This window comes from Rousettus aegyptiacus, unplaced genomic scaffold (genome assembly GCF_014176215.1).
Source record: "Rousettus aegyptiacus isolate mRouAeg1 unplaced genomic scaffold, mRouAeg1.p scaffold_m13_p_2, whole genome shotgun sequence".
Classification (NCBI taxonomy): domain Eukaryota; kingdom Metazoa; phylum Chordata; class Mammalia; order Chiroptera; family Pteropodidae; genus Rousettus; species Rousettus aegyptiacus.
This window is the reverse complement of record NW_023416295.1, coordinates 159,771,987-159,799,817: the sequence shown is the minus strand read 5'-3', so window position 1 is coordinate 159,799,817 and position 27,831 is coordinate 159,771,987. Positions and strand designations below refer to the sequence as shown.

Below are 27,831 nucleotides of genomic sequence, written 5' to 3'. Positions count from 1 at the left end.
CCCTAGAGGTATGTGATCTTGGCCTCCTGGCGGGTGCTGAGTTTCCGGCAGCAGGAACGCAGAGATGGCAGGCTGGGAAGCTGGTGACCCTTCTTATGATGGGGTGAAACATTTGGTACACTATTGCCTGTGACAACCTAGAAAGTGAGACTGTGTGTGTCACCTTCTAGGGGAGGTGGTTGAAAAAGGTCTGAATATTGGTGTTGGCTGCTACTTGACATTTTTAGCAGAATTCCATGAGAAGAAAATCTGACCAGTTTATAAGAGAAGATGACAGGTACTTGAGCTGTGCCAAGGAAGGCTCTGCCTTCTCTTCCTGTGGCCTGCAGCCTAAATTGACTGAGGGTCTGATCATGTGAGGCCCTTCAGGACTGAAACAGCCAATTGCATCTGTACTCCAAAGAGCTAGAGATAAGATGCAGTGCAAGCTCTTTTCAGGAGCCTCCCTTTTCTTTCATTGCTCTTGGCGAGGTCCTGTGTGGAATGGGCCAGATACCTCAGTGCTGAGGTTTGGAAAATTATAATCATAGTTATCGTGGGCCAGCTACTGGGAAAAGTGTCTTACAGACCTACTTTATCTCTTTTTGCTTCACGATTACCTCTGAGGTAAGTATTCTTACCTCTGCTTTATAGATGATGAGACCGATGCTCAGCCTATCCTGGGTCATGCGGTTTTAAATGGTGGAGCTAGGTAGGAACTGAACCCAGGTTGGACTGATTTCAAAATCTAGGCTTTTCTCCCTATGCTGGAATTGAGGCATCCCTCCTGGAGCAACGCAGTGGTGTGACGGGGTCACCTTTCCGTGAGAAGGAACGTCCCGGTGGCCATGGCCTGAGAGGCTGTCCTCTCTGGCACGTTTCCCGTATGAGCTCGTGGTGGGCACTGGTTTGTGTCAGAATGTTGAGCTGCTCCCACCACCCACTGCTGAGCTCCTGGCTGTGCCAGGAGTTGCTGAGGCATGTACATGTTGCAGTTCTTAGCAGTGCCAAGCCCTCGTGCTGAGCACAGCAAGGCTCTGACCGCTGGGATTTACCAGGAGGGCTGAGAGTGTTTTCTTCCTCGGGAACAAAAATCATTTTTATTGACATCTAGGAGAGAGACATTTCATTTTTATTCATAATTAAGGAGTTTATTTTCCATTTCGATAAGCATAGCAGGAGAAAAATTAGACCAGAAGAGTTTCGGCTGGGTTGGGACAAGGGAAATGCAACAAAGGAAATCAGCCTTATTTCCACACTATCAGATCCTAAAGGTAAAGGTAAATGATCATCCCTGAGATACACACCTGTTTGCAGCCAACATCTATTATTCGTTTAACTCTGTGTCAAGTTCTGTTCTAAGTAGTTTTTATGGATTATCTCATTCAGTCTTCACGATACCATGAAACTGGTACTGTCGCTACCCATTTTATAGATGCAGAAGCTGAAGCACAGAGAGGTTAAGTACTTGCCCAAACTAACACAGATGCTAAGTGGTGAAGTTGGACTACTTGACCAGGTAGTACGACTCCAGGACTCCAACTCTTAGTCATTATGCTATAAGCTCTTTATGCCACTCATCATTGACAGAATTCCTCAGCCCTCAGTCATCAGTAGACAATAATTGTGCATTTATTATTGTTCGGTCTTTTTATGCAAGAGTCTGTTTAGCCTCAGAACATCACTAGCAGATAGTTGGTATTATAATCTCCCATTTCAGAGAAGAGGAAACTGAGGTCCAGAGAAATTAAGGGTATTGTCCGAGCTTCCGCAGGAACTCGAATTTACATCTTTTGGATTTTTCATCTGTTTTTAGAGCAAAGCATCTGCCCTTGCTCTTCCCCATTTAGACTTGTGCCTGAAAAATATTTTAGGATAGCAGTAATAACTAAAATAATTCAAGTTTTAGATGTCTGTATTGATTCATATAGGAAGAACTAATTTTAGTTTGCTGAAGAAATTCCTTGCCTTAGAATATTTACATTTATAACTCTACTTCTCTAGAAACAACAAAATAACCTCTTGATGTGTGTAATTAATGGAACCATAAAATATTCGCACAAATGGCATCTGCAGAAACAAGGTGAAATAAAGAGCTGTCATTGGAGCCAACCCCATTTGAAACTCATTTCAAAACATTTAACCAAAGGCAGATAAGGGAGAGATGCGTGGCTGTTGGTTGCAGGATCATTTAACTAACAGCAGTGTGCTTCCGAATTAAACCTTCCATTTAGAAATGCCGAAGACGTGTGAGTGTGTGTGTGTATGCATGCATGTACAAGCACTTGTATGTGTCTGAGCGACACTCTAGTTATATGAGCAAGTTGTATTAATTATCTAGAAGTAGATTTTTCAGCTGTTTTAAAGAATGCAGCCTGTCTTCCCTGGTCTTGTGAACATTGTCCATTAGAGACTTCTATGATATAATTTGGGCATATCTCTCAACCTTTCTGGGTCTTGGTTTCTTCTTAGAATGGATTTCTGCAAACTTGTTAGGGACATAGACAAGTAAACAGATAAAGTTTGACAGTGTACTTTTAGGTGTGTGCTAGGACCCCACCAGAATGTCTAAAATGAAACAGATAATACCAGTGTTGGTGATACAATTGAGCAAAGAAAAAGCTCATATACTGCAGGTGGGCATGTGAATTGGTACAGCCACTTTGGGAAGCTGCTCAGCACTGTCTACTAAAGACAAAAGAGCACATACCTTATGACCTAGCACCTCCATCATCAGGCATAGACCAACAGAAATGCATACAGGTATTCAGTCAAAAGACTTGCACAAGAATGTTCGTAGTAGCAAATAGCCCCCAAATGGAAGCAAACCAAAAATCATCTATAATAAATTTGAAAAATATATCCAGGTATATACACTTAATGGAATACTGTACAACGATGAGAAAAAATGAACTCCAAAAATATGGATAAATCGTACAAAAATAATATTGAACCAAAGAAGCCAGCCCCAAAAGAGTATGTACTACATGAGTCCACTTATAGAAAGTTACAATATAGGCAAAACAAATCTCTTGTTAGAAATCAGAATAATAGTGACCATCAGAGACCTTGGTGGTGGGGGTGAGGATGGTCACTGGAAGGGGAATGGCTCAGGCATTCTGATAGTGTTTTATTTCTTGGCCTGTGTGCTGGCTACATAGATGTGTTCGCTGTGTGAGACTTTATTGAGATGTACACTTATGTGTTGCACTAAACTGTGTGGCACACTTAGATATATTTTAAAAAGACGTATTCTCAGAATACTAGATGATTACCTCAAAGGGACATTTAATCCAGAACTGAGAAAACTAAGGAAGTCTTCCTATAGGCGGTGGTTCTTAAACTTTATTTTTTCACCTTTACCATGTAGCCTTGATCTTGTACCATAAATACACTGGAATCTGTTTTACTTGGAAACTATATCCATTGATCTGGCTTTTAATTTTTATTTTGTATGTGAATGTCATACTTTTAAAATTAGGAATGTTAGGTTAAGCATCTATTCATCACTTCATTTTGAAACTTTCCCCAGTTGGTTTCATCTGTTTATTCATCCACATGAACTTTTATACTAATCTTGTCAATGTATATAAAACAAATACCCCATACCTCCAATAAAATTTTCATTGGGAATTATATAAATTATAGAGATGACATTAGTTGGGTAAGAAATAAATACTTTGACAATGTTTAGTTTTACCAACCAGGAATAGGGTGGGTATTCCCATTTCTCTTCCCCTTTAAATTACATTTTCTCCTCCATAGGACATTTTTGATAAATGCTGTTTCATCCCTTGGGCCCATCTCAGACTGACCAATCACCTCTGGTCATTGCAAAGGCACAACATCATGGCAAGAGATAAATTAGTGTTTTTGATTTTTATAATCAGGAGAGATGGAAATACCAAGATAAGACATCTTGAATTGAGGAGAAATCTTGTGAGAAGATGGTTGGCGTAGGAATAAGTCGGTTGCTGAGATAATGGTGAGGTGCACTATCTTTCTTTTTGCGGAATTTCTAGGGAAGAATGTATGAGAAAGACAGGGAAGTTTGGAATGGGGGAAGAGGTGACTCCCTCTTCAAGCTTCTATCATCTTCCTGCTTGTTTATCTTTCTCTAGAGTTATTCACTGATTTTTGCCCTGAGAGCTGATAGGCAATGATGCAAGAGGACCTAGTTCTATCACGCCTCAGTGTCAGTGCCTGGTCATCAGGATGCTTCTCAATAACTTAACCCGTGAGACCAGATGGCTTTTCAGTGGATAGATTTATTCTGAAGATCACACCAGAATCATAAATTGATGCAATATAAGTGGAAGGACTCTCAAGTCTAGTGGCTGATTCCAGTTTCAAAAATTATAACCCTGCCCGTGAGAGGAGCACTGTACACTGGGCAAAGGCATTCTTTAGCCGTTATATCATTTCACAGCTCTCTGCTTGCAATACTCCAATTCGTGGCCAATAATCCTTTGAGGTAGAGAGAGAGAGAGCCAAAGCAGGGCTAATTGCATCATTCTGCAATCAGGGAAGCAAATTTGGAGAGTTTGAATGACTTGTCCACGTTCCATGGATAGTAAATGGGAGAGCAGAGGTTAGAACCCACGTTTGTCTGAGTCAAAGCCCATGTTTATCCTCTATATTGAAGGGCACATCTGTTCAAGTCTCTTGATTCAAGAGTCCAGGTAATGTTCTGCTATGGAAACAGCATAGCTTGAAAATGATCATTTTTATTTGTATTAGTACTGAAGGCAGCATTAAAAACCATTTGATATATAGTCCTTCTAGTTCATAGTCTGAAATTAAAACTGTAAAGTAATTTCCTCTCCCAGTTTTAGGGGCAGCCTCTTGCTGTGACTAATATTAGTGGGCTTTCAATATTATCACTGAAGTAAGGAATCTTGCAAATCAAGCAGTGACTCATTGTAAATGAGTTGGCAAGAGACTAAATAATGCTGTGATGTGTCACAGTTGTCACGGGGATCAGGAAGTCTAGACTCCCTGAATGGGTTGTTTTCTCCATAGACTGAGCTCATCTCCCCCAGGAAGTATAGCTCGTGTCTGGGAGCAGGAAGTGTATACCCTGGGGAGAGGAAGTGGCTGGCTTGCTCTCTGTCATACCTTAGTACCTTATCCTCAAAAGCAGGGATCTGGAAATTTCAGCCCCCGTGCCAAATATGGCCCACCCCATTTTTATAAAAAAAATATTTATGGAAATGCAGACACACTCATGTGTTAACTGTTGTCTGTGGCTGCTTTCTCCCTATAGTGGCAGAGTTATAGTTGCCAGAGAGACAGTGTGGTCATTAAAGCTGAAAATATTTATTATCTGGCCCTTTACAGCATAAGTTTGCCAACCCCTGCTCAAGACTCTTTGTCAAATGCAGTCATTAAAATGCCTGCTTTAAAAAGGATTGGGCAAATGTATGTCAGCTTTTGAATAGCATTGGAACACAAGCAAATTATCATAAAAGGGTGTAGCCTAGAATACAACCGGCAGATTAAAACCTTGGTACAGACTCGGGTTTTGACTTTTCCAGGTTTGTTTTTTTTTTCTTTGTGGGAAATTTTTTGTTGTTGTTCTTGGCAGGGCTCTCTCTAAGGATCTGTCTGGGCGGCAAGCTGCTCAATATGATTCCGCTCAGTATGTTTGGGAACAATCTATCCCACACTCTGAAAAGGGTTATTAGTAGTTTACCTTAATTACCAGAATCATCTGCCAAAAAAGAAAATGAATATTTGCTGCTTTCGGCTTTCGCACATATGGAAGTTTCCGGAATCATTAAAAATTTCCCCTTTTCTTTTCTTACACAGCTGAAATGAGTGACAGAATGAGATTGGGATTTTGTAATTGATTTATAAAGCCGGTTTTAGGATGAGCCAAACACCTTTTCAGATGGGAAGCTGGCCTCCAGAGGTGGACGGCCTCGTATAAAAGCGGCCATATGGGGTTCTTGAAATAGGCAGCAGCCATATCATATTTATTTTTTCTGCCGTGTAGAAATGTGCTCATCATCCAAAAAGCCTCTGGCTGAATGTATCCAAACATTTATTGCAGTGAAGAAAGAACTGATAGCTAAATACAGGAAAAAGAATAATGGCCTAAAGGCCCATACAGGGCAGTCGGAATTTAAATTCGAGCTCTAGCATAAATGCCCCCTTGTCTAGACCCTGGGAGGCGGATTATCTTTCTTTACTTGAAGGGTAATTTAGCGTGTTCGCGTTTCCTTCTCACACTTCGCTCTTCCTTTTCTATTCGGCTTTTTAATTTCTTGCTATGAGTAAATCATCTGATTTTTTTTTTTTTTAATACAGTTCATCTTTGTAGGGTTTAACTGTTTCGCTTTGCTTATATGCTCACGGATACTTAGTTGATTTGATTTCTATTTTTTTTCCAAGCTCAATGAACCCACTTAAGACAAATGTGGAAAACTCAAGTGAGAAGTCTGAACCAAAGGCAAGGTACCCCGCCCCTGCCCCCACAAATCTTGTATAGCCCATTACAAACAATTCATAGATCTGAGGCGATGAAGAGGAAGGAGAAAAAGCATATGGTCAATGAAATACTTTTGAGATGTAAGTGCCAAACAACCAGAATGCAGTGTGAGGAGACTGGTACCCTGTCTTCAAAAGCTTTGTTGAAGGAAGAAACTTAAAAAACCGGCCAACCCCAAACCTATGGATGAGCAATGCCTCTAAATGAGCTGACAGCAGAAGTAATTTAAAAGAGGAAAGCTTGAGCCAATGTTCAAATTTGAGGGGAAGAACAGCCTCTACACTGGCAGTTGGGGAACCAGGGAAGAGGCGGAGAAGCAGCCAGAGAATCAAATCTGCAAACATTAGCGATTTATAAAGTACCCACAGAGTTTCAAGTGCATCACAAATAGAAACATCCTGTCTAGGTATGCCAGGGGAAAAAACCTCACGCTTTCCTTAGTCTTACAGACCCAGGCCAAGAGAGCCTGAAAACGTCTGCATGTCCAGGAGCTGCAGGGGAATAGCAACTACGCTGGGAGGAAATTCAGAAACATTAGGCATTCGCAGAGGCCCCTGAGTATATGGGCCTTAGAAGAATGCCTCTTCAGACCAGGTGTAATTTATTACTGCCTGGAAGTCCTGGGATCTGCCCCTTGGTGTGTCTAGGCTCAGGCACTGTATCACTACTCTGGGAAATAATAGTTTTGGTTCTCAAGTGTCACTGCTGCCCGATGCTCCAAGTTACTCTTTCGTTTCTGCATTCCTTGTTCTTCCAGCACTGTCCCCAGCATAGATACATATTTATTAAGTTCATTGAGGTAACATTGGTTAATGCAATCGTATAATTTTCAGGTGTACATTATCATTTGACATCTGTATATTCTATTGTGCGTTCACCACCCAAAGTCCAGTTTCCTTCAGCTACCATGTATTTGATCCCCTTTACCCACTTCATCTTCCCCCTACCTCCATCAACATATATTTGATGTTTGAAAAATGTGTGTTATGTGGACGACCAAATGCTTTAGGAAGAAAAGACAGTAAGTACAGTGGTTAAGAGCACCAGCCAGAGGTACAAATTCTGGTTCTACCACTTACCAGCTGTGTGACCTTAAGCATGTTAGTTATGTTCCCTGACCTTTGGTTTTCTCATCTATATAATGATATTAATCTCATAGTGTTGCGAAGATCAAATGGGAGTGTTTACTACCTGTCTGATACAGTGTCTGGGACCTAAAAAGCATCCAATACCTGGTAGGTATTGTCAGATAATAAGGCATTACATCTCTCAGGGTATTTACAATTTAATAGAGCAACTTAACAGAAACTAATTCTGCTATTGGAGTTGAAGAAAATATGATAATAGGAAAGACCATGGGTTGAACAAGAATTGGGTGTGGAGCTCCAACTGGGTCAGAGAAGGTAGTTTGGAACCAAGATAGTGACTCCTGAGGCAAATGTGTAGCGGGATAGATCTGAGCATCAATAAATCATAGCGAATCAAGGAGCATGGCTCTGGGCTAGTCCCTTAAGCTAACTGAGCTTGTCTCTAACATCTCATGATTCTAGGATAAACTTAGGCAGATTTTAAAGGATATGTTAATAAGCCCAACAGATCAATGACAGGGCTGGAATTCCAATTCTATCTTTTCACCCCTGAACTAGCACTAGAGGCAAAGAGCATTTAACACCTCATGCATTTTTTGCATAATTAGCTTAAAAGTGTTTGAAGGATGATGAGGAATGAGCCAGGAATTCTTTTCTCTACCCAAGGTGATGCTTTCCAAAATATATATTGCTATTGGATGGAAAAAATTTTGACGCTGAGCTCATAGTTCTCAGGCTCAGATAGTCACTAGAATTCAATCTTCAGAAAGATAATGCCCTATACCTTGTATACTAACACACACAGGAACTGCTATAATCCTTAAAAAATAATCATCTTGAATTTTTGATGTTGCTCTGCTTGTTTGCAATTTTATTATTCATAGGTGTTAACTTTGCAATTACAAAACACGTTGTTGGTATTTTGGAGTAGATTCTGAAATCAAATTTGCTTTGCCAGTAGAAGAGATGAACATGGCAAGGAAAATAGTGGACTATGACAATGGGTAAAATCCCATTTGGCTTCTATGGCTAATAATCTTGTTCAGAGCACAAGATATGTGAACATGTAATACAGTTTCCACAGTAAAAGTATGTTCCAGTCAATTCAAAAGCTAAGTAAATAGAAGAGAGACACACAGTTCTATTTATCCACCAAAGTCATAAATTTAATGATTTTAGTAGCTCAGTGGGAACAGGTATTGTAAAACTTCACATTTAAATGTGTTGTCACCTCTAACAATGATTATTCGTCATTTATCTGACACCAAAAGTGTGAGCTGCACATTATAGGAGTCAAAGGTTTGCATAAAACAAAGCGAAGTCCCTTTCTCCAAGGCTTACACTCTGAAAGTGTGCAAGTGACTCATGAGAATGTGTCAAAAAAACAGTGAGAAGCATGGGACTAATATAGCTGGAGTTGGCCTCAGAAAGAATACATTTTTCATGAGGGGAATCCAGGAATGTATACGCACAAACTATTAAACTTTTCTAAGATGAAGTAAGTTTCAGAAAAATTTGGAATCTTCTTTGTCACCAGTCATTTATGGTGCGAGATCTATACATTCCTATACGATTTCTTCCAGCATTTCACAAAGCTTTGGAAGAATAGTGAAAAGGCACACATTTTAATCTTTGATTTATCTAGAGAGGAACAGGATTTCAAGAATATTTCTTAGTGAGTTAGTCAAGATTTTATGATAATTTTTATATTCAGCAATGCAGGTTTAAAAATATTTCTTATTTAATATGTAATGAAACTGGTTCAAGAAGTCAAACAGACATGAAACCTGCTCAGGAAGAGTTTGTGCTGCTTACATTGTCTCTCCTTGGGAAAGCAGAGTTTTTAGAGCAATTGTCAATTGTCAATTAGCAATAGCACTAGAAGCACTCCCCAATTTCTGGTACTTCTCTCTTATTTGGAGTGTTTCTTTTACCATGGAAGTCTAAAATATCACCAACAATTATTTGAGAATGGCTGAATCCACACTAATGAAAGAATGATACAGTTTACATAATAGTACATTAAGCTGCAAATAAATTATATTGATAAACATAGCACTATAGTCGAGAGCTATTGGTATTTCCTACCAATCCTCTCACCTAAGGGAAACATCCTGGTTCTGTTTGGGTCTTTCTCTTCTGTTGGCACTGTGGGTTTATGTTGTCACTTTTGTGTCTCTCTCTAGTTGCGTTGCACATATCCAAGCTGATATGTGAAGCAGACTTATCGGTCTTTCAGTCTATAAATTTTTAATAATTAGCTTTAAAGCATAGGGTCTTCATTAACTGACTTTCCATAACACTAGTTATAGTCCTGTTCCTATTAGCTACTGCATTAACACATGTAATGCTAGAACTTCAGTAAATTCCCATTTTGCAAATATGCTTGCCTTTTATGGCTGGCTGAGGATTGGAGAGAACAATACTGGCTTGTCCATTGTGCTGAAGTCAATGGCCTTAGGTATATGTGTTCTTAATTGTTCCAGGAAAGTAGAATGGTGCTGGAAATTACATCATTCAGATGTAAAAGTTATAAGCCTATATCTGTGACTCACTGCAATAGAGGTTAAGCTTCTTCAGTTCTCTCCTCTTTAAAATGGGATGACGAACATTTCATGAGCTTTCATGGATTTAAACAAGATAAAGAGTGTTAAAGTACTTTGTTTAGAACTTAACATTTAGTAGACATTCAATAGGTGGTCCCACTTTATGTGTCCATTTATGTTTGACCTGCATATGGACACTGAAGAGTAGAGGAAGGTTCTCACATGTGAAGTTTTGCCCCTCCCCACTGTGCAGAATAAATCTGTATTTGCCCGATAGATTCCAGCTTCATTTAAACTAGAGATATATAGGGAGAAACCTTATGATAAAACGATAAAGAAATAATTATGTTATATGTCAGTTATATCTCAATAAAACTGGGGAAAAAGGAAATAGTTATAAGAGAGAAAAAATGAAGGCTTATTTTACTAAACAAAAAGTAGATTCACAATATGTGCTTGTGGCTAAATGTATATTTTTGCAGTGGTGTGATTAGTTCCATAGACCACTTTGAGAATCATTTGCACAGGGTGAGAATATCAGAAACCTCGTTTTCTCCTGGCTCCCGAGGAAAGATTTCTGGTTCACTTTCGAATGTACATATTCAAACATCTTAGCTCAAACTTTTAGTTGTTATGAACTGTCATTTCCCAGCATCTGGTCTTTGAACTTGGAAGTACTGCCCAAATTTTCTTTTCTTTTGCTTCTTGAGTCCTTTTTGTGGTTGAATTAATAAATAGGAAAAAAAAAGAAAAAAGAAAAGAAAGGGAGAGACAAAGTAATAAAGAAAATGGTGCCCATTTAGTTACATTAAAGATTATTATTAATCTAAAATAACTTTAGCTCCTGATGGCAAAGAGAATTTTTGCAGCACTCTGTTTCTACCTTTTTTTAATGAAAATTTTGAGTATTTGGCCTGGAGATAAAGGCATAGTTTGAAACTCGAGTGTCATCAGTTGAAACTTCCACAGACACCTCAGCAAAATGAAACTGATGTACGGGCTGCTTTGCTTAAAAAGCACAATGGTCAAGAACATTTCCATGTTTATGTGAATAAATTCTACATAAATTTATACCTCTTGAATTCTACACACATAATACCTGGCACATAGACTTTAGACTTTGCGTCTAAAATCAAAGCAGCTGCTAGAACATGAAGTAAAAATCCTGGCATTTATTTTTCAGTGATCTTGACACACAGGATTATGAGTAGACATGAAAATATCGACTCAACCATAGACGACCACTGTCAGCAGTTGAGAAATAACCTGGCAGAAGTTTCATTAGTGACTTGGGAGAGTGACATAGTCTCATTCTCAATTGGATTTTGGATAATGAAAATGTGTACCTTCAGGTTCCCTAAAAAATGGGGACATAAACATTTGCGTATCCCCTACCCACATCCCACTCCCAACTTCCCCAGTCAGATATGATGCCTTTAGGTCCCCTTTGAAATGTAATCATCAAGTGAGTGAGCTGCTGGTAGCCTGCCCAAGACCAAGAATTCTGGAGCCAGAGGATGTGACTGGGTTTGAATCTTTGCTCTGCTACCTACTAACTTTGGCAAAGTTATTTAACCTGTTTTTATGCCTTGCTTTCTTCATTTCTAAAATGGGCTTTAAAAAATCCAAGTAGCTCATAGGGCTGTTGTAAGGGTTAAATAAATCAAAATGTATAACATGGTCAGGAAAGTTCCCGGCACGTAGTAAGTGCTAGGTAAGTATTAGCTTTGCTCTTTTTGGGAGACTATGAACCAAGTGTTGTGCTCAAAAGCTCCAGATAGGAGAGGAACCAGTTAGAACACTTTCGGTTGCAATTAACAAAAACCTGAACTCAAATTGGCTGAAACAATAAGGGCATTTACTAGCTAATGTATTTGAAAAGCTGAGAGGGAGAGCGGATTTGGGTAAGATTTGATCTAGTATATCAGTGATGTCCTCAAAGAATAAGACCCCTCTTCCTCCATGTCTTCAATCCATAGTGGTGTCAGCTTCATTCCAAGCCTAGCTTGTCTCTGGATCCCAAGATGGCTATTGGCAGCTATCATGACCCTATGTTTCCTCATTTGCATCCAATGGGAGATTGTCTTCATCTTAGTGGTCCCAGGAAGAATGCCAAGAATGTCAAAGAAAAAGTGCAATAGGGGAGAGAGGTCGAACTCAGCTCTGCTGAAACAAAAGATAGGAGAATTTTTTAATTATTGGGATGATCTATTGGAAAGGCATTGCAGGAAGTTAGTAGGAGGTCGATCGGTGTGATTAAGGCATCAAAGTTAGACTCCTATCTTCTCACAGAGACTGGGAGATAAGGATTCTATCTTGATGATTACATTTCAAAGAGATGGCTCCCAGGTCAGTCAGAAAGACACTTCTGAGTTGTAGAAGATTTACATCTTGAAGGGGCAGAGAAAGAATTTACAATGGCAAGTCTTTTAAAGCAAAGAAAAGGTAAGCAAATGCCAAAACAAAAACACAAACAAACAAAAAACCCAAAAAGACTCTAAGGAAAAACTCTAAGAAAAGGAGGTCAGGGGCCTGGAGTCATGAAGCCTGTCTAAAGGTTAGTGAAGCTGAGGGGAATGTAAAGGCTGTATTGGTCAAGAGATGCTCCGATTGGACCAGCTGAAGCCACAGGCCAACTCTGAATCACTCACTTCCTGTAGGATTATCTTAACTCACATGCATTAGCCCTCAAGTTAGGGGTGAAACCACATTCCTTGGAACCACATGGACCTCCACGGGAAATGAGGCCTTTTGTGGAAGCAGAAAGGAAGGAACAGATGATGCTGGGGAAGCAACAATACAGGTATAACAGGGGGTCTTTGTTCATGGCCTTTGGAAGCACTTGCTGAGGGTTTTGAGTTAGTTTTAAAAGAGAAAGAAAGATCATGATGGAGATGCTACAGGAATGTTACTGGGAAACATATTCTCTTGGTGAGATCCACCAAGACCAAGGCATCCCTCCAGGTGAGCCTCCACCACTGGGGCAATTGAGTGAGCAGGTTAGGCTGCTGGGAACACGTCTGTTGACTTGCTTCCTGCCAAGTCTGGCCCTTATTCTTTTATATTCTTTTAATGATAACTAAAAGAACACATGACAAAGTTAGAAAACTGGGTGGAAAGATCTGGAAGCAGAGCTCTCAGAAAAGACTGAGAGAGGTCAGAGAAGCAGAAGCATGAGCGGTGAGACCCAGGTTAGAGTCAGCTCCTTCAAGTAGCAGCGTGGTTCTGGGAGTCACTAGCTCTCCCTAAGCCTCATTTCCTTACTGATAAAATGGGAGTAATAACAGTATCTTCTTAATAGGATTGTTATGAAGATTAAATGAGATGATATATGAACACTCGCTACACAGAATAAATGCTTAATAAATTTTAACTATTATCATTATTACTGTTGTTATTCTCCTGGCAGCAAATAGAGTAAAGGGCTTGGGGTCCTCAGCAGGAAGATGTCTGACCCCTTGAGACAGTAAATGAAACAGGAGACGTTGGTACTAGGTCAGGACTCAGAGGTGACTTTGGTTTCTGTTGGTTTCATTTTTTTCTGTTGAATTAGAATTTGTTACATTGTTTTTGTTTTTGTTTTTGTTTTTGTGTGTCTGTTTGTTTATTTGTTTGTTTTTACCAAGCAACCCTCTTCCTTCAATATTCTGGGTTGAGTAGTTCCACTTGAGTAGGAATTATTTTATAGAAATAGGATATCCTAACATAAACGTGGAGTTGCATAGAGATTTAGCAACAAGGTTATTCCTTGCACTACTTTGGGGGTGGGAGATGAAACGTTGAAAATGACTTAAAAATCCAATGATACAGAAATGATTAAATCAGACATTATAAGACAGGGTATCGGTCAGCACCCTTTTGGCTATAAATCAAACGATCATCCCCTCTCCCCTGTTCTTTTTAAGTAGTAGGTACAGATGAAGACACTTATTGTCAAAATAACAAGTGCAGAGTATTTTATGAACTAGCTCAGTTTCTCTTGATTCTTCTTGTTTGGAACTTGCTGTGTTGGCTTCAATCTCAGGCACCATATCCAGTATCCCAACTAGATAGAAAAAGCTCCAGGGGAAGAAGGGCCATTCTTTCTTTCTTGTGCATGCCCAGCTGAGCCTTCCTCTCCAGCATAATATACTAAAGGAAAAAAAAAAGCAGATTATGAAACTAAAGGGCAAGTTTCTCTGCTCTTTTAAAAGAAATATTTGCCAATTTTTGTTTGTTTTCCGGATTAACTTTAGAATTAACTTATCATTTTTCATAAAGTGTCTTATTAGATTTTGGCTTGATTATTTTGAATTTATAGATTTATCTGGGGAGAAATGGCCCTAAATGTTATTTTAATTTGAATACACCAAAGTGGTAATATTGTTTATCTTTTTGAAAAATAGGAAAGAATTTTCTACCTATAAATAGTAAAATGGATGAATAAAATATAGTATCGTCAAACACTAGAACATAACAAAGCAGTTAAAAGGATTGAACTGGCAGCGTAGGGGAGTGCTTAAAGGTGTGATACCGTTGATGTGAATTACAAAAAGCACATAGCAGAACACTCTCTGTGGTCCACAAATACAAGCATAAGTATGCAAAAGCCATAAAAAGTCATTGGAAGAATGCATCAAATTCATAATGGTTGTCTCTATGGAGCATTAAAGGAGAATGGGAAAAAGGAGACTTCAACTATAGCTGTAATGTTTTATTTCTTTTATTTAAAAAAATATCTGAAACATGGTAGCCTCTGAGAGTAGAGAACTGGATGTCTGAGCTACAGTGGATGTGTGTGTGTGTGTGTGTGTGTGTGTGTACTTGTGTGTGTGGAGATTTTCACTATATATCCTTTCTTATCTTTTGTATTTTGAATGATGAGTATCTCTTACCAACTCAGCAACAATAAAAGCACAAAAAAGACTCTAAAGCACATGACAATATGCTGATAATGATCTATTCTCAGTGGGACTTTTATTCTCTATATTTTCATGTTTTAAAAATTTTTTTAAAAAGGAAAAAATTGTAACTTGTCATGCAGGTGGTGCTGGTGGTGGCGGCTGATGGCAGCTGAGGAGGAAGTGGAGGTTGGAGGGTTGGTGGAGGTTGTTAGTGTTATACCTCCAGTGTGATAAGTTCTCACATACCTTATATGGGAACTATGCACGTGAAATGAGCCTGTTCTCCAGTGCGCCCCAAGAGTTTTGGACCTTGAGAATGGACATATCTTGGAAGAGTGTTTTGCACTCTATGATGTCTCTGGAGTGGTGATACTTTGAACTCTAGTCTAGTTTTCTCTCTGTATACCACCAACATTTCATTTCTCCCAATTTTAGACAGTATTATATGACGCGATGAGAATAATAGCTTTTTTTTTTTCACCTGTGCTGTCTTAGCTGCCCCCCCTCTTCTCTTTCCAAGAAAAGACCAGAAACTCTAGGTGGATTCTAATGAGAATAACAATCAGAAGCCTGGAAGAATAACTCCCTTGGGGTCTAGTGGGAGACAGGAGTCCCAACAGCTTGTTCCTTGAGGCCAAACAGGAGAAAAGCCAATGAGGCACCAGGCTGATAGGGATGAATGACATAGGTGAGAGAGGGGGATCTTTTGGAGTGGAAAGAGGCATCCCTGGGAGTTTTAATGCATTCTCCTGGATACCCTTTAATATTAGAAGGAGACAGTGAAGATTAGAAACTCCTGCGCTTTGCTTCTTTGATCATAATGCTGCTCTGAGGTTGTAATGTATGGTTTTATGGGCATTATGATTGTGATGGGCTTACCCCATAGGGCAGGCAGTTGTCACAAGGTGTTTTTGTGACTCATTTTATTAGAAACGTAATTCCAAAGTTGAGGAACTCTGAGAATCCTTGTGTTAGGGTTTCAGTTACACCTCGGTATGGGTCTACAGTGTGAGATACTGCCTCTCTGATCTGTCTCTATTTATTCAGGCAGTCCCTAGAAAATTGTGGGAACAGGAAATGTGAGGAGAAAACACAGCTGTAACAAAAATTCATGTCCTCTGTAAACAAATACAGCATATGTATTAGTGGATAGCATGAGGAAAGAAGATGAAAAGGAAGGAAGTGGGTGTTACGGACTGAATGTGTCCCCACAAAATTCATATGTTGAAACCTAATCCCCAGTGTGATGGCATTAGTAGGTGGAGGCTTTGGGAAGTGGTTAGTCATGAGGATGGAGCCCTCACAAATGAAATTAGTGCCCTTATAAAAGAAGCCCCAGAAAACTTCCTCGCTCCTTCTGCCATGTGAGGACACAGCGAGAAGATGGTCATCTATGAACCAGGAAGTGGGCTCTCACCAGACAGTGAGTCTCCCAGTGCCTTGATCTTGGACTTCCAGCCTCCAGAGCTGTAAGAAATAAATGTTGTTTGAGCCACCTGATCGATGATATTCTGTTATAGCAGCCCAAACAAAGGCAGTGGATCTCTTAGCTCTTTATTTTTTGTTTTTGCTCTTTTTCCAATATTAGAAAATATGCTTTTTTGGGGGAGCCATATTCTTCCCACCCTAATTTGAATGGATGTTGTTGTCACATTTAAAAACCACTTGAAATAATAATTGGTGTTATTCTGCAAACACTTACTAAGAATGACAAAAGTATTTCCATACTGTAGATACTAGACCAGAAAAATTACTAAACAAATCATATTGTTTTCCTTACACAAAATCAGAGTTACACAGAGCAATATATTAGCCATTTTCTTTGCCAAAGGACATGAGTGATGATGTTCTGCTTCTTTAAAACTCATATTAATGACCTTAGGCATTAGGTTTCCAAGGGAAAGGTCCTTTGCAGCATTTTCTATACAGAACCTTGGTGTTTCAGTGTTGAATTCACTTAAAAATCTAGCCTCTATGGTTTGATTTCAATCATGTAAAAATATATAGCAGAAAGCCTGCTGGGACAAACACTAAAGCGTTTTTTATTAATTTTCTCTGGGCATTGACATTCTGGATGATTTTACTTTTTCATATTTCTATTTCCTTTTTTTTTTTTGCAATCTGTATTTATAACTTGAAAAATAGAAAGTTATTTTAACAGTCAGTCTATATACGTTTTTTTTATATGCCATATAATTGCAAGGATTTAAAAAATTTATGAAGCAGAAACTGCAAGTTGAAAACACCAAAATATTGACAGTGATTCTCATTGAGTTATAAGCCTCCTTTATTTTGTAATTATTCTATAATGAACAGGAACTACTTTCATAATAGAAAAAACTATTTTAAGAATCAGTTTATTAGGCTTGATTCAAAGAAATGCCAAGAGGGTCAGGCTAGCTTAGCATCTCTCTCTCACAGTGGCATTCTAGAATATCTTTTGAAAGGGCATGTTTTTCTCCGATATCAATCTCAGGAGGCTGAAGGACATACCCTAAACACCTCCGGCTTCATTTAATAACCGATTTGAATGTATTATCCTCATATTTTTGGAAATTCTTCTTGAATCTCACCAGGACTCAATTTGAAGGAGAAAATGCATGTGTGCCTAACTTTAATAAAAATCTTATGGAAAATATAGCTGAATTAATATCTAATTTCCTGTTACTGAGGAGCTCCAGCAGGGATACTGGTCATATGCATTTACCCCGAGAGAGGGTCAAGGAAGCTAGTCTCAACTAGAATGGGGAAATGGTCGGTTTTCTCGAGGGTCTGGAGGGAGGGAGGGAAGGATGGGAGTGCAGACCGTAGCTGAGAAGGGAGGCAAGTTCAGTGTTTCCAAAAGCGGAATTTATGTCAGATTCAAGGGAGGGGCAGAAATCAGGAGATAAGGAATAAGGTAGAATACAGGGTTACAGTCAGGTAGACCTCGGCCTAAATTTAGTTCTGCCATGTATTGAGCTTTGGGCAGGTCACTTAATTTCTTTACCCCTCTCTTTCCCCATCTTGAAAATAGTTGTGACCCAGATGTCCTCTGAGGTCATCCTATTCTTTGACCCTAAATAAGATTGGCTTCTGAGTAAAGTCCAATTCCCTCCTCTATCAGTTAGAATTAGGATCGGCTGTGATTAATAGAGACTTGAAGACAGTAGCTCAAAGAGAGAGGAATTTTTTTCTCTCCCATTAAATTCTAGTGATGGACAGCCCGGGACGGCATGGTGGCTCTATCCACTAGAGGGTTAGGCTGCTTCCTGCTTTTACCCCACCCTCTCTAGGGTTTAGTGCTTGTTCTCATGGCCCCAAATACAGTCCCATTATCACTCCAAGCTCCAAGCAGCAGAAAGGAGAAAAGAAGGAAGAAGAAAAGGGGAAAAAGGTGTATACTATTTATCTTTTATGGAAGTGGCTATTAACTAAGACAGACTCCTTCATAAGAGGTCCTCTGATACCAGCTGTTAAAACAATCCTTTTTATTCATTTTTCCACACTGGAATAATAATATTCACCTTACAGTGTTATTGTGCCATATAATACAGGGCTTGGCACAATAGCATTTAGCAGGCAATCAAGATTTTTATTAGTAGTTAATATTGATTATACTACTATTAAATTTACATTAGTATAGTAATACTATACTAATGTAATTATGACTCATTGTTGTGAGATTCCAAATAGGCTGGGAAGAATCTCAAATTGCCATGATGTGTTCTTATTGGATGCTGGTTGCATGATAAAGGGGCAGGCAGGTTAGGCAGATGGCAGACGCAAGGCCAGGCCGGGCAAATATGTCCATTAGTAATTCTCTGTTCTTAATTTCATTTAGTCTTTTAGAGAATTCTAAAATATTATTCATGTGTGAATTTCTTTAACAATTAATAATACTTCTTCAGTAAATCGGATTCACTGAGAGTTAAATCTGGGCTGGACGCTGAGCTAAGCAATTTCCAGATGTTGTCTCATTGAATTTTCGGTCTCACAGGATAAGCATGGTTAGTGCCTTTGTGTTTCCTGTGTGGAAGTGAGGCTGAGAGAGAGGAAGTCATATTTCCAAGGGCACTAGAAGGTCGTAGAAATCAAAACCAAACCTTTGTCCCTTAACCACTCCACTGTGTGTCCCCTCAGGATCCTTGTCACTTTTCTCGCTATGGGTCAGATCTGTTTGCAGGTCCAAGGACACCACTGAGTATCTGTGTTCTGAAAAGTGAATGTAAGCTCACCCTTGTAAGGCCCATTCTCTCCTGAACATTGGGGGCCACTGAGCCCCGAGGGCAAGTTCTCAACACAGACACTGGGTTCAGCCACCACTTTTAAACTTTGCCCATTGTTCTGTAATTTTACTTTTGAGTGGCTGGAAAACTCATGTGTTGCTGTTATTTACCCCGTATACACTGTTTATTTCCAGTCTGTCAATTAAGTCCAGCATATTCTATGAGTTTAACACAATTTCCTTTGGTTAAAGATGTTTTAAAAATGATTCAAATTGATACCAAACATTTATTTTCAATTCACATTTTATATTGCAAACTTAGTAAAAAGAAACCCATCCCTTTTTGGGAAAGAATTTTAGACACTGTAGAAAAACACATGCATATGATTAAAAAAAAGAAGTTGAATACACCAGAACAATTGCGTTATGGTCGTGAGTTTAAAACATTTTATTTTAATTCACTAAACTTTCTGAACTCCATTTATATTATTTCTCCTGAATAAAAATTAGAATAATTCTGGTTGATCCTTAGAAATCCAAATACCCCCCAATGTCTTTTAGCTTAAAAAAAAATCAAAGACTTTTTGAAGTCTGAAAATTTGCTGTTACTGAGGATAATTCAAAATCTGTGCTCTAGATTGAGAAAGCAATTCCTAAAAGCATTTCCCCAAACTGTTTTGGAAAGAGGCCTTCAAAGCGCAGAAATTCATGGATCCGAACATGTCTGTTTGTATGTTCCAAAAGCAATCACATTTTTTAATAGGCTAACTTTAGGCATGAAATTATCTATTTTTCTTTTAAAAGAGTATTTTAGCTGTCGTTGAATCAGTGCAGCACAAAGTCTTCATAGCAAACAACAGCAAGCACCTGCTTAGCTCATGGATGTATAGGCTAGGTGGAGGTCAGCTCCTCTGGGCTGGGCTCCGCTGGGTGTCACCTGTCAAGATGCAGTCTCTGGGGTGACTCTGCTTCTTACTGGAGGTCTAGGCTAAATTAGCTCCATATCTCTCGTCCGCCCTGGAGCAGCCATCTAGCTGCATCCAAAGCGGCAAGTTATTGTCATGGCAATAGCAGAGCAGCAAGAAATATTCCTGTCCGAGTTTTGGGCTATTGCTTCTTTCCTACTGCCACCGATGAAAACAACCCACATGGTAGAGACTGACTTTAAGGGCAGGGAGTACATCCTGGCCGTGATAAAGCAATGGCAAAGGAGGGTGAAGAACTGGAACTCCTCATTGGATCTACCTCAAGAGGGGGAAAAGATGAAAAACAGTGTCATTAAGCTAGAAAAATGATTCAATGCTATATTAGGTACCCATATTGCAGAGGGTCATAGTTTGAGAAGATGCAGTTATTTTGACCTTCTCTTTGGATGGCCGTTGCCTTGACTCGGCCTACTTCTTGGTCAATTTAGGAATTTTTTCTTTTTAGTTTAGGATTTAAGGGCAGCAACTTATAGAAAATGTCTCATACTGAATCTTTCTAGCATTTTGACCATAGTAGCAGAAATAGGAGGCTTCTGAATACTGTCCCAAGTAAAAGTTTTAGAGAGAGAAATATTGATTTCTTTTTTCTAGTTCAAAGAAAGTCCAGCCTATGCCAGGTTAAGAGTGCTTATGCCAATGTAAGAAACACAGTCAGTTGTCTGCTCTCAGATCAATGCTGGCCAAAAGGGTTTGTGTCCCATAGCAAAGAAATATGAACAAAAGAATTTCATTGGCTTTCTCCAGCACCTGATTTGACATTGATTTCCAATTTTTATTAAAAAAGAAGCCCAAAGTTAGTCCCTACAGAGTAAAATATGAGAATGGAACAGCTGCTACCGCAGCACAGATGGCAGTTTTTGAGAGGGTTTGTGAAGGGAAAAGGGGACCTTTCTTCTCTAAGTGAAACTACTCGTTTAGGATCTTTGCAGCATTTTATATTTCAGTCAAAAAGCTGCTAATGGCTCAATTGTTTAAAACTCCACATTGAGAAAAAAGGACACTCATACACTGCTGGTGGGACTGCAAATTGGTACAGCCACTATGGAAAACAGTACGGAGGTTCCTCAAAAAACGAAGAATTGATCTACCATATGATCCAGCAATCCCTCTACTGGGTATTTACCCCAAAGACTTGAAAACCCATATTGGAAAAGATATTTGCACACCGATGTTCATAGCAGCATTACTCACAGTGGCCAGGACATAGAAGCAAGTGAAGTGTCCTACGATAGATGATTGGTTAAGGAAGCTGTGGTACATATATACAATGGAATATTATTCAGCCACAAGAAGAGATGAAATACTGCCATTCGCGACAACATGGATGGACCTTGAGATAATCGTGCTAAGTGAAATAAGCCAGATAGAAAAAGTCGAAAATCACATGATATCACTTATATGTGGGATATAAACCTAAAATCATCAAACGAACAGGACAAACGAACAGAAACTCATGGACATGGACTATAGACTAGTTGTTACCAGAGGGTAGGAGGAGTTAGGGGGAGGGAGACGGGATAAAAGGGGTCAAATATGTGGTAACAGAAAGAAATGTAACTGTGGGAGATGAACACACAATGTAAATTATATATATGCCTCACTGTTAAAGTGTACACTGAAGCTTATTGGATTTTGTTAACCAATGTCACCATAAAAAAAAACAAAACAAAAGACAAATAAACAAAAACTCCAACAAATTAAATAAATAGAAAAAAGGAAGAAAATTTTTCATGGCAAAACAAAGACATATGTTTAAAATATCATAAGTTTTATTCAAAGGGGACTGGATTTCAAGCTCCCATCCTGGTGCTGACTGACTCAGTGGCTTCTGGAAGTATTTTAGCTTCTCTTAGCCTCAGTTCCTTTTTTTGTAAAGTGAGTTTGAGACAGGCAAGCTGCAAATGTTATCTAGGGCAGCTGGCTTTTTCTAGGTGGGGTGGAGTCAACATGGATCTGGAGCTAGCTACCATTTTGCAAGTAGAGAAGCTTTGAAAACAAAAGTGTGGTGACAGAAAGAAATCTAACTATGGGTAGTGAACATACAATGCGATATATATATGCCTTACTGTTTAATTGTATGCCTGAAACTTACTGGATTTCATTAACTAATGTCATCCTAATAAAACAAACAAACAACGACAGAAGAAAACAAACCCATGTGTGGTTTAGAATGCAATTTCTAGTCAGACTGCTTGATGATGGGAATCCAGGTTGATTGGTTAGTTGTGATCTTGGGCAAGTTGCGTAAACTCGATGAGCTTCAATTTTTGCATCTATTACGTGTATAAAAATACCGCCTGCCTTCTGAGTTGTTACATAATATATGCGATATGGTTAACCCAAGCCTGGTTTGTAGTACTTACACAAGGAATGTTAGCGCACATTTGACTGTGCACCTAGCATTCTCCCTTCCTCTTTCCTAAAAGCAGGTTAAGATTGTTCAGTTATTCATTCCGCTTCCATGCAGCCCATGTGCCTCACGTGAGACTAATTGACCTTTTGGGGGAAATCCTGATTATTTGAACCCAGTAGCTCTCAAACTCTCATATCATCAGAATGATCTAGAGGGCTTGCTAAATCAAAACAAAACAAAACCCCCACAAATTCCTGGGCTCCACCCCTAGAGTTTCTGATTCAGTAGGCATAGGGTGAGGCTGAAAATTTTTATTTCTAGTGAGTTCTGAGGTGATGCTGATATTGCTGGTCCATCAACACTTGTAAGGCAATAAAGTATGCTAACACATTCTTGCACGTTTTACTTTAAACTTTAGAGTACTCCAACAAGGCAAGGATTCTTACCATACCCATTTTAAAGATGAAGAAACTGAGGTCTAGAGAGATTAGTTAACTTCCCCATTGTCAGGCAGCTACTGGTGGAGCAGGATCTGAGCTTGGGGGATTCTGGATCCTGATTTGAAGGCCAAGTCATAATTGCCTCATCATGCCGTCAATGCCAGGAATACTCCTTTCCAGTTGTTCGTTCTACCCATAGCAGAGTGTTAGGGTTCCTGGGAAGCTCGATTAATACCAGAGGTGGCTAGCTAAATGTGAAATTGAGAAAAGGAAGGGAAAGCATTTTGATGGAGTAGTTCATGAGTTCGTGAAAGTTCGTGAGGCAACGGCCAATGAATTATCCCTTTTCCATAAAAAAGGGCGGAACTCTGTGCTTCTCTCTGTTGCATAGGACAGTAGGACCCCACTACGTTCCTACTCTCTGAGCCCTCACTCTCTAACTATTAATTCACTTAGTTACCTTCCCATTCTGCCCCACCCTGCGCTCACCTCCACCTTAACTGAACTTAGGTCTTCTCAGTCACATCTTCTCAGACAATTCTTGACTTACTTCTTCAGTGGTTCAGTCTCACCCATTTCGGACAGACAAGTAAGTGCAGAAAATAATTTATCAGGCACTCACGTACCATCACCCAAATTTACCAGCGGTTCACATTATAAATATAAAGTTACACATATATATTTTCGAATTTTATATTTTTATCTTAGACCATTCAAGGGAATGACAAAATAAAATCTCGAGGTTAGTGGGTATCATTTTCATGTTTATTTTTACATTTTTACTAACACGTACGATTGTTCCGTGTGTTTAAAAAGTTTTCATTAGTGATAAACCTGTATGTATTGTGCAAAGAAAATTTTGCAATTTCCTTCTTTCCATAAATAGTCTATCAAAGTTTATTATAATGGCTTAAATACGCTGTTTTAAGAATAAACTGTATTTTTAGTTTATTCTGATGAGCACTTTGTTCCAGTTATTGCTTTTCACAGGTAACACAATGGATATTTTTACACAGTTCTTGTATGAATGTACCAAGGTTTCTCCAGGATAGATGACCAAAGATGGAACTGCCAAGTCCAAAGCGTGTGCATCGCTTCAAATTTACTAGGTATTTTGCCTTCATGTGAGTGCCCTTGTGAGTTTCTATTTCTCACATACTTGCCAACAGTTTGTGTTAATAGATTTCCCATTTTAAAAAAGATTGTAGTTATATTGATATAAAATAGATCATACTTTCTCCACCGATTTTAAAGCTTCTTTGTCATGTACTAAGTTCCAATATGTACTAAGTTCCAATATGTAAACCCGGATTGTTTCCAGGCTCTCTATTCTGTTCCTATCGTCCACTCTCTCACCTGGCCCTATGATATGGCCTTACAGTAGTCTCCCTGTTATCTGAAGTTTTGCTTTCCATGGTTTCAGTTACCTGTGATCAACTGCAGTCTGAAAATAGTAAATGAAAAATTCTAGAAATAAACAATAGATTGAGCGCCATTCATGATGAAATCTTGCGCCGTTCTACCTGGGTGTGAATCATCCCTTTGTCCAGGGTCTCCACGCTGTAGATGCACCGTACCTGTTAGTCACTTGGTGGCCATCTTGATCATCAGATTGACTGTCACGGCACTGCAGTGCTTGTGTTCAAGTAACCCTTATTTTACTTCATAATGGTCCCAACGTGCAAGAACAGTGATGCTGGCAGTTCGGAAATGCCAAAGAGAAGCTGTAAAGTGCTTCCTGAAAAGGTGAATGAATGTTCTTGACTTAATAAGGAAAGAAAAAAATCACATGCTGAAGTTGCTAATAGCGTAAGAATTTTCTATATATGAAATTGTGAAGAAGGAAAAATAAATTTCTGCTAGTTTGCTAAGAGAGACCACATTCACATAACTTTATTACGGTATATTGTTATAATCTCTCTATTTTATTATTAGTTGCTGTTAGTCTCTTATTGTGCCTAATATATAAATTAAACTTCATCATAGGTATGCATGTATAGGAAAAAACATAGTCTGTATAGGGTTCAGTATTATCCATGTTTTCAGGCATCCCCTGGGGGTCTACGGCTATTGGGGGGAAATGGCTATTTAATAAATATTGATATCTTCTGGGGCGCATTCCCCTTCATTTATTTTCTTCAAAATTGTCCTGGTTTTTCTTTGCCCTTTGTTGTTCTCTGGGAATTTTAGCTCTAGTTAGATGAGGTCTGTGAAAAACTTTCTTGGAAGATTTGACTGGAATGCATTGACTTTATAGATTAATTTGGAGAAAATCGCTTTTTAAAAATAATGATCCCCTTTACCCTGTCTACCTCCCCCCTACTCCCTCCTCCTACCCTCTGGTAACAACTAGTCTATAGTCCGTGTCCATGAGTCTCTGTTCATTTGTCCTGTTCACTTGGCGATTTTAGGTTTATATCCCACATATAAGTGATATCATGTGATTTTCGATTTTTTTCTGTCTGGCTTATTTCGCTTAGTATGATTATTTCAGGGTCTAGTCAAGTTGTCGCAAATGGCAGCATTTCATCTGAAAAATTATTTATTTTATCACTACACAATAATGTTTTAAGTCATGTTTTCTCCCTTAAATATATTTTTATGTGATTTAAAATATGACTATATCAATTTTATTTTCATTAGTATTTTCCCATTTATAATTTTTCACCTTTTTACTTTGTCTTTTTATCATTATGTTTAGGTGTGTCTCTTGTAAGCAGTATGTAATTGGAGAGTATTTGTGTTTAAACCAATGAATTTAGTCTGGGCATATTTATTGTGATTACTGATGTTACTATTTCTACCATTTTCTTTTGCACTTCATATAACCACATGTTTGTTTTTTTTTTTTTGATTCTTCATTCTCTAGTGTATGTGTGTTTGGTGTGTGTGTATGTGTTTATGTATGTGTTTGATGGGATTTATTAGACTCATTGAGCTTTCTTTGTCCCTATACACCTTTCCACATCCCCTTCTACTCCAGAAGTTGAACACTAGTTTAACTTTTTAGGTTCTACTTTCCTTTTTTTTTTTTTTTTTGCATGTGTACTTGACCTAAAAGATCTAAATTTAATCAATATCTCTGCTCTTTTCATGATAAAACGGTAACTCCTGCCTTTTTTATTATTATGTAGTGTTTAATTCTATCCTTTAAATACACACATAAGATTAGTAAATATTTTTGGAATTCTTTTCTACAGTTGATGCGTCTCAAGTTTCTTTGCTTCTTTCCTCTAATTTTTCTATTTCTTTATTTAATTTCTTCCTGAGGAATATACATTAGTACATTTTTCAAAGAGTGCCTGTGAATGGTAAATTCTTTTGAACTCAGTCCTTGTTAACCTGAAACATCTTTATTTTGCTCTCTATATATTGTTTTTGAATGACAATTAAGATATAGTAAAATTAGACATAGTTCAGTCAAACAAGTTTTGGTAAACTACCACCAAAACAAGACAATGGACATTTCCATCACTCCCCAAATTACTTCTTCCTGTCAAGTCCTCCCCAACACCCGCCCCCATCCCATTTCAGAGACAACCATTCTGGTTTTCTGTCATTATTAAGTTAGTTTTGTTTCTTCAAGAACTTCATAAAAATGGAATCATACAGTATGTACTTTTGTACTTGGATTTTTTTTACTTAGTAGTATTTTAGTAGGATTTTTTGAGTAGTATTCCATTACATGATAAATCATCATTTGTTAATTCATCCTGGTGATGGACACTGGATTTTTCCATACAGCAACCCTATCCCCTGCCAGGTATATGTTGTTCTGAGACCTTACACAGTCATTCAGGAAGCCAAAACCCATTTTCTGATGCCATCTAATAATATCAGCTGCTTTCTTACTGGACTCTGATTCCTCTTTTATTTTTAAAATTTCTTACCATGACCTGGGAAAGAAACACCGTTACCCTTCACTTCTTTTAGTTTTTTTCCCTACTCTTCAGAGGTATCTCAAAATCTAAGGCTTTTTCTAATGGTGCAGTTCTTTTCCAAATTACTCAGAAAGATTTGAGAGTGGTTGAGGCATGGGATAGCTGTTAATGGTATTCTTTACCCAGGGGTCCTCAACCCCAGGCCACAGACTGGTACTGGTCCATGGCCTGTTAGGAGCCTGGCTGTGTGCAGTGGCCAGTGAGCAAGTGAAGCTTCATCTGTATTCGCAGCTATTCCCCAGCACTAGCATCACCACCTCAGCTCCACCTCAGACCATCAGGTATTAGATTCTCACTGGTCCCTGCTGCCAAAAAAGTTGCGGACCACTGCTTTATACATAATAATCAGTCATAATAACATTTTAAGAGCATTTCCCATGTGTAACTTATTTATTTAAGTACTTCATTTAGATTATTTTATTTAATCCTCACCACAATTCTATGATCATTTCTACTTTATAGATAAATACCGAAGCTTAGATAAGTTTAAAAAGATGACATAGCTAGTAAATGGTGACTCAGGATTTAGACTCAGGCCATCTCTATATTTTGCATTCTTAAAAATTGTTTTTCATTGCTGAACAGTAAACTCTACTTTTAGCCTCGTCAGGACACCTCCATACATTTTGTCAGAGTAATTAACCAGGATATCTTTTCTTTCAGGGCCAAGACACTGGTTACCTGCAGATCTTTCTATATTGTGATTCCTGAGCTGCCGTGTCTTCTCTAGGAAGTGTGGCTCACTCTCTAGAGAGAGTCTTATTTCTGAGTGAAGAACCTATATTCATAGATCCTATTCCTTCCCTTTCTCCTTAGGGGTAACCAGCTTTCCAGTGAAGCAGGAGGAAACAATCTCTGCCTTTATAGGCAAACCCAAGTGCTAGTCTCTTGGCTTTTGGTTGTTTAGTGATTATT

General features: G+C 38.7%; 1 long non-coding RNA gene across 1 annotated transcript in view; it reads left to right on the top strand.

Moving 5' to 3' along the window:
* The first annotated feature begins 245 nt into the window (after positions 1-245).
* LOC107517485 overlaps positions 246-27,831 on the top strand; it is a 228,236-nt gene continuing 200,650 nt past the window's right edge. Inside the window, exon 1 of the long non-coding RNA XR_001598532.2 lies at positions 246-606. This is a non-coding gene — a long non-coding RNA (uncharacterized LOC107517485). The remainder of the gene's footprint in view (positions 607-27,831) is intronic.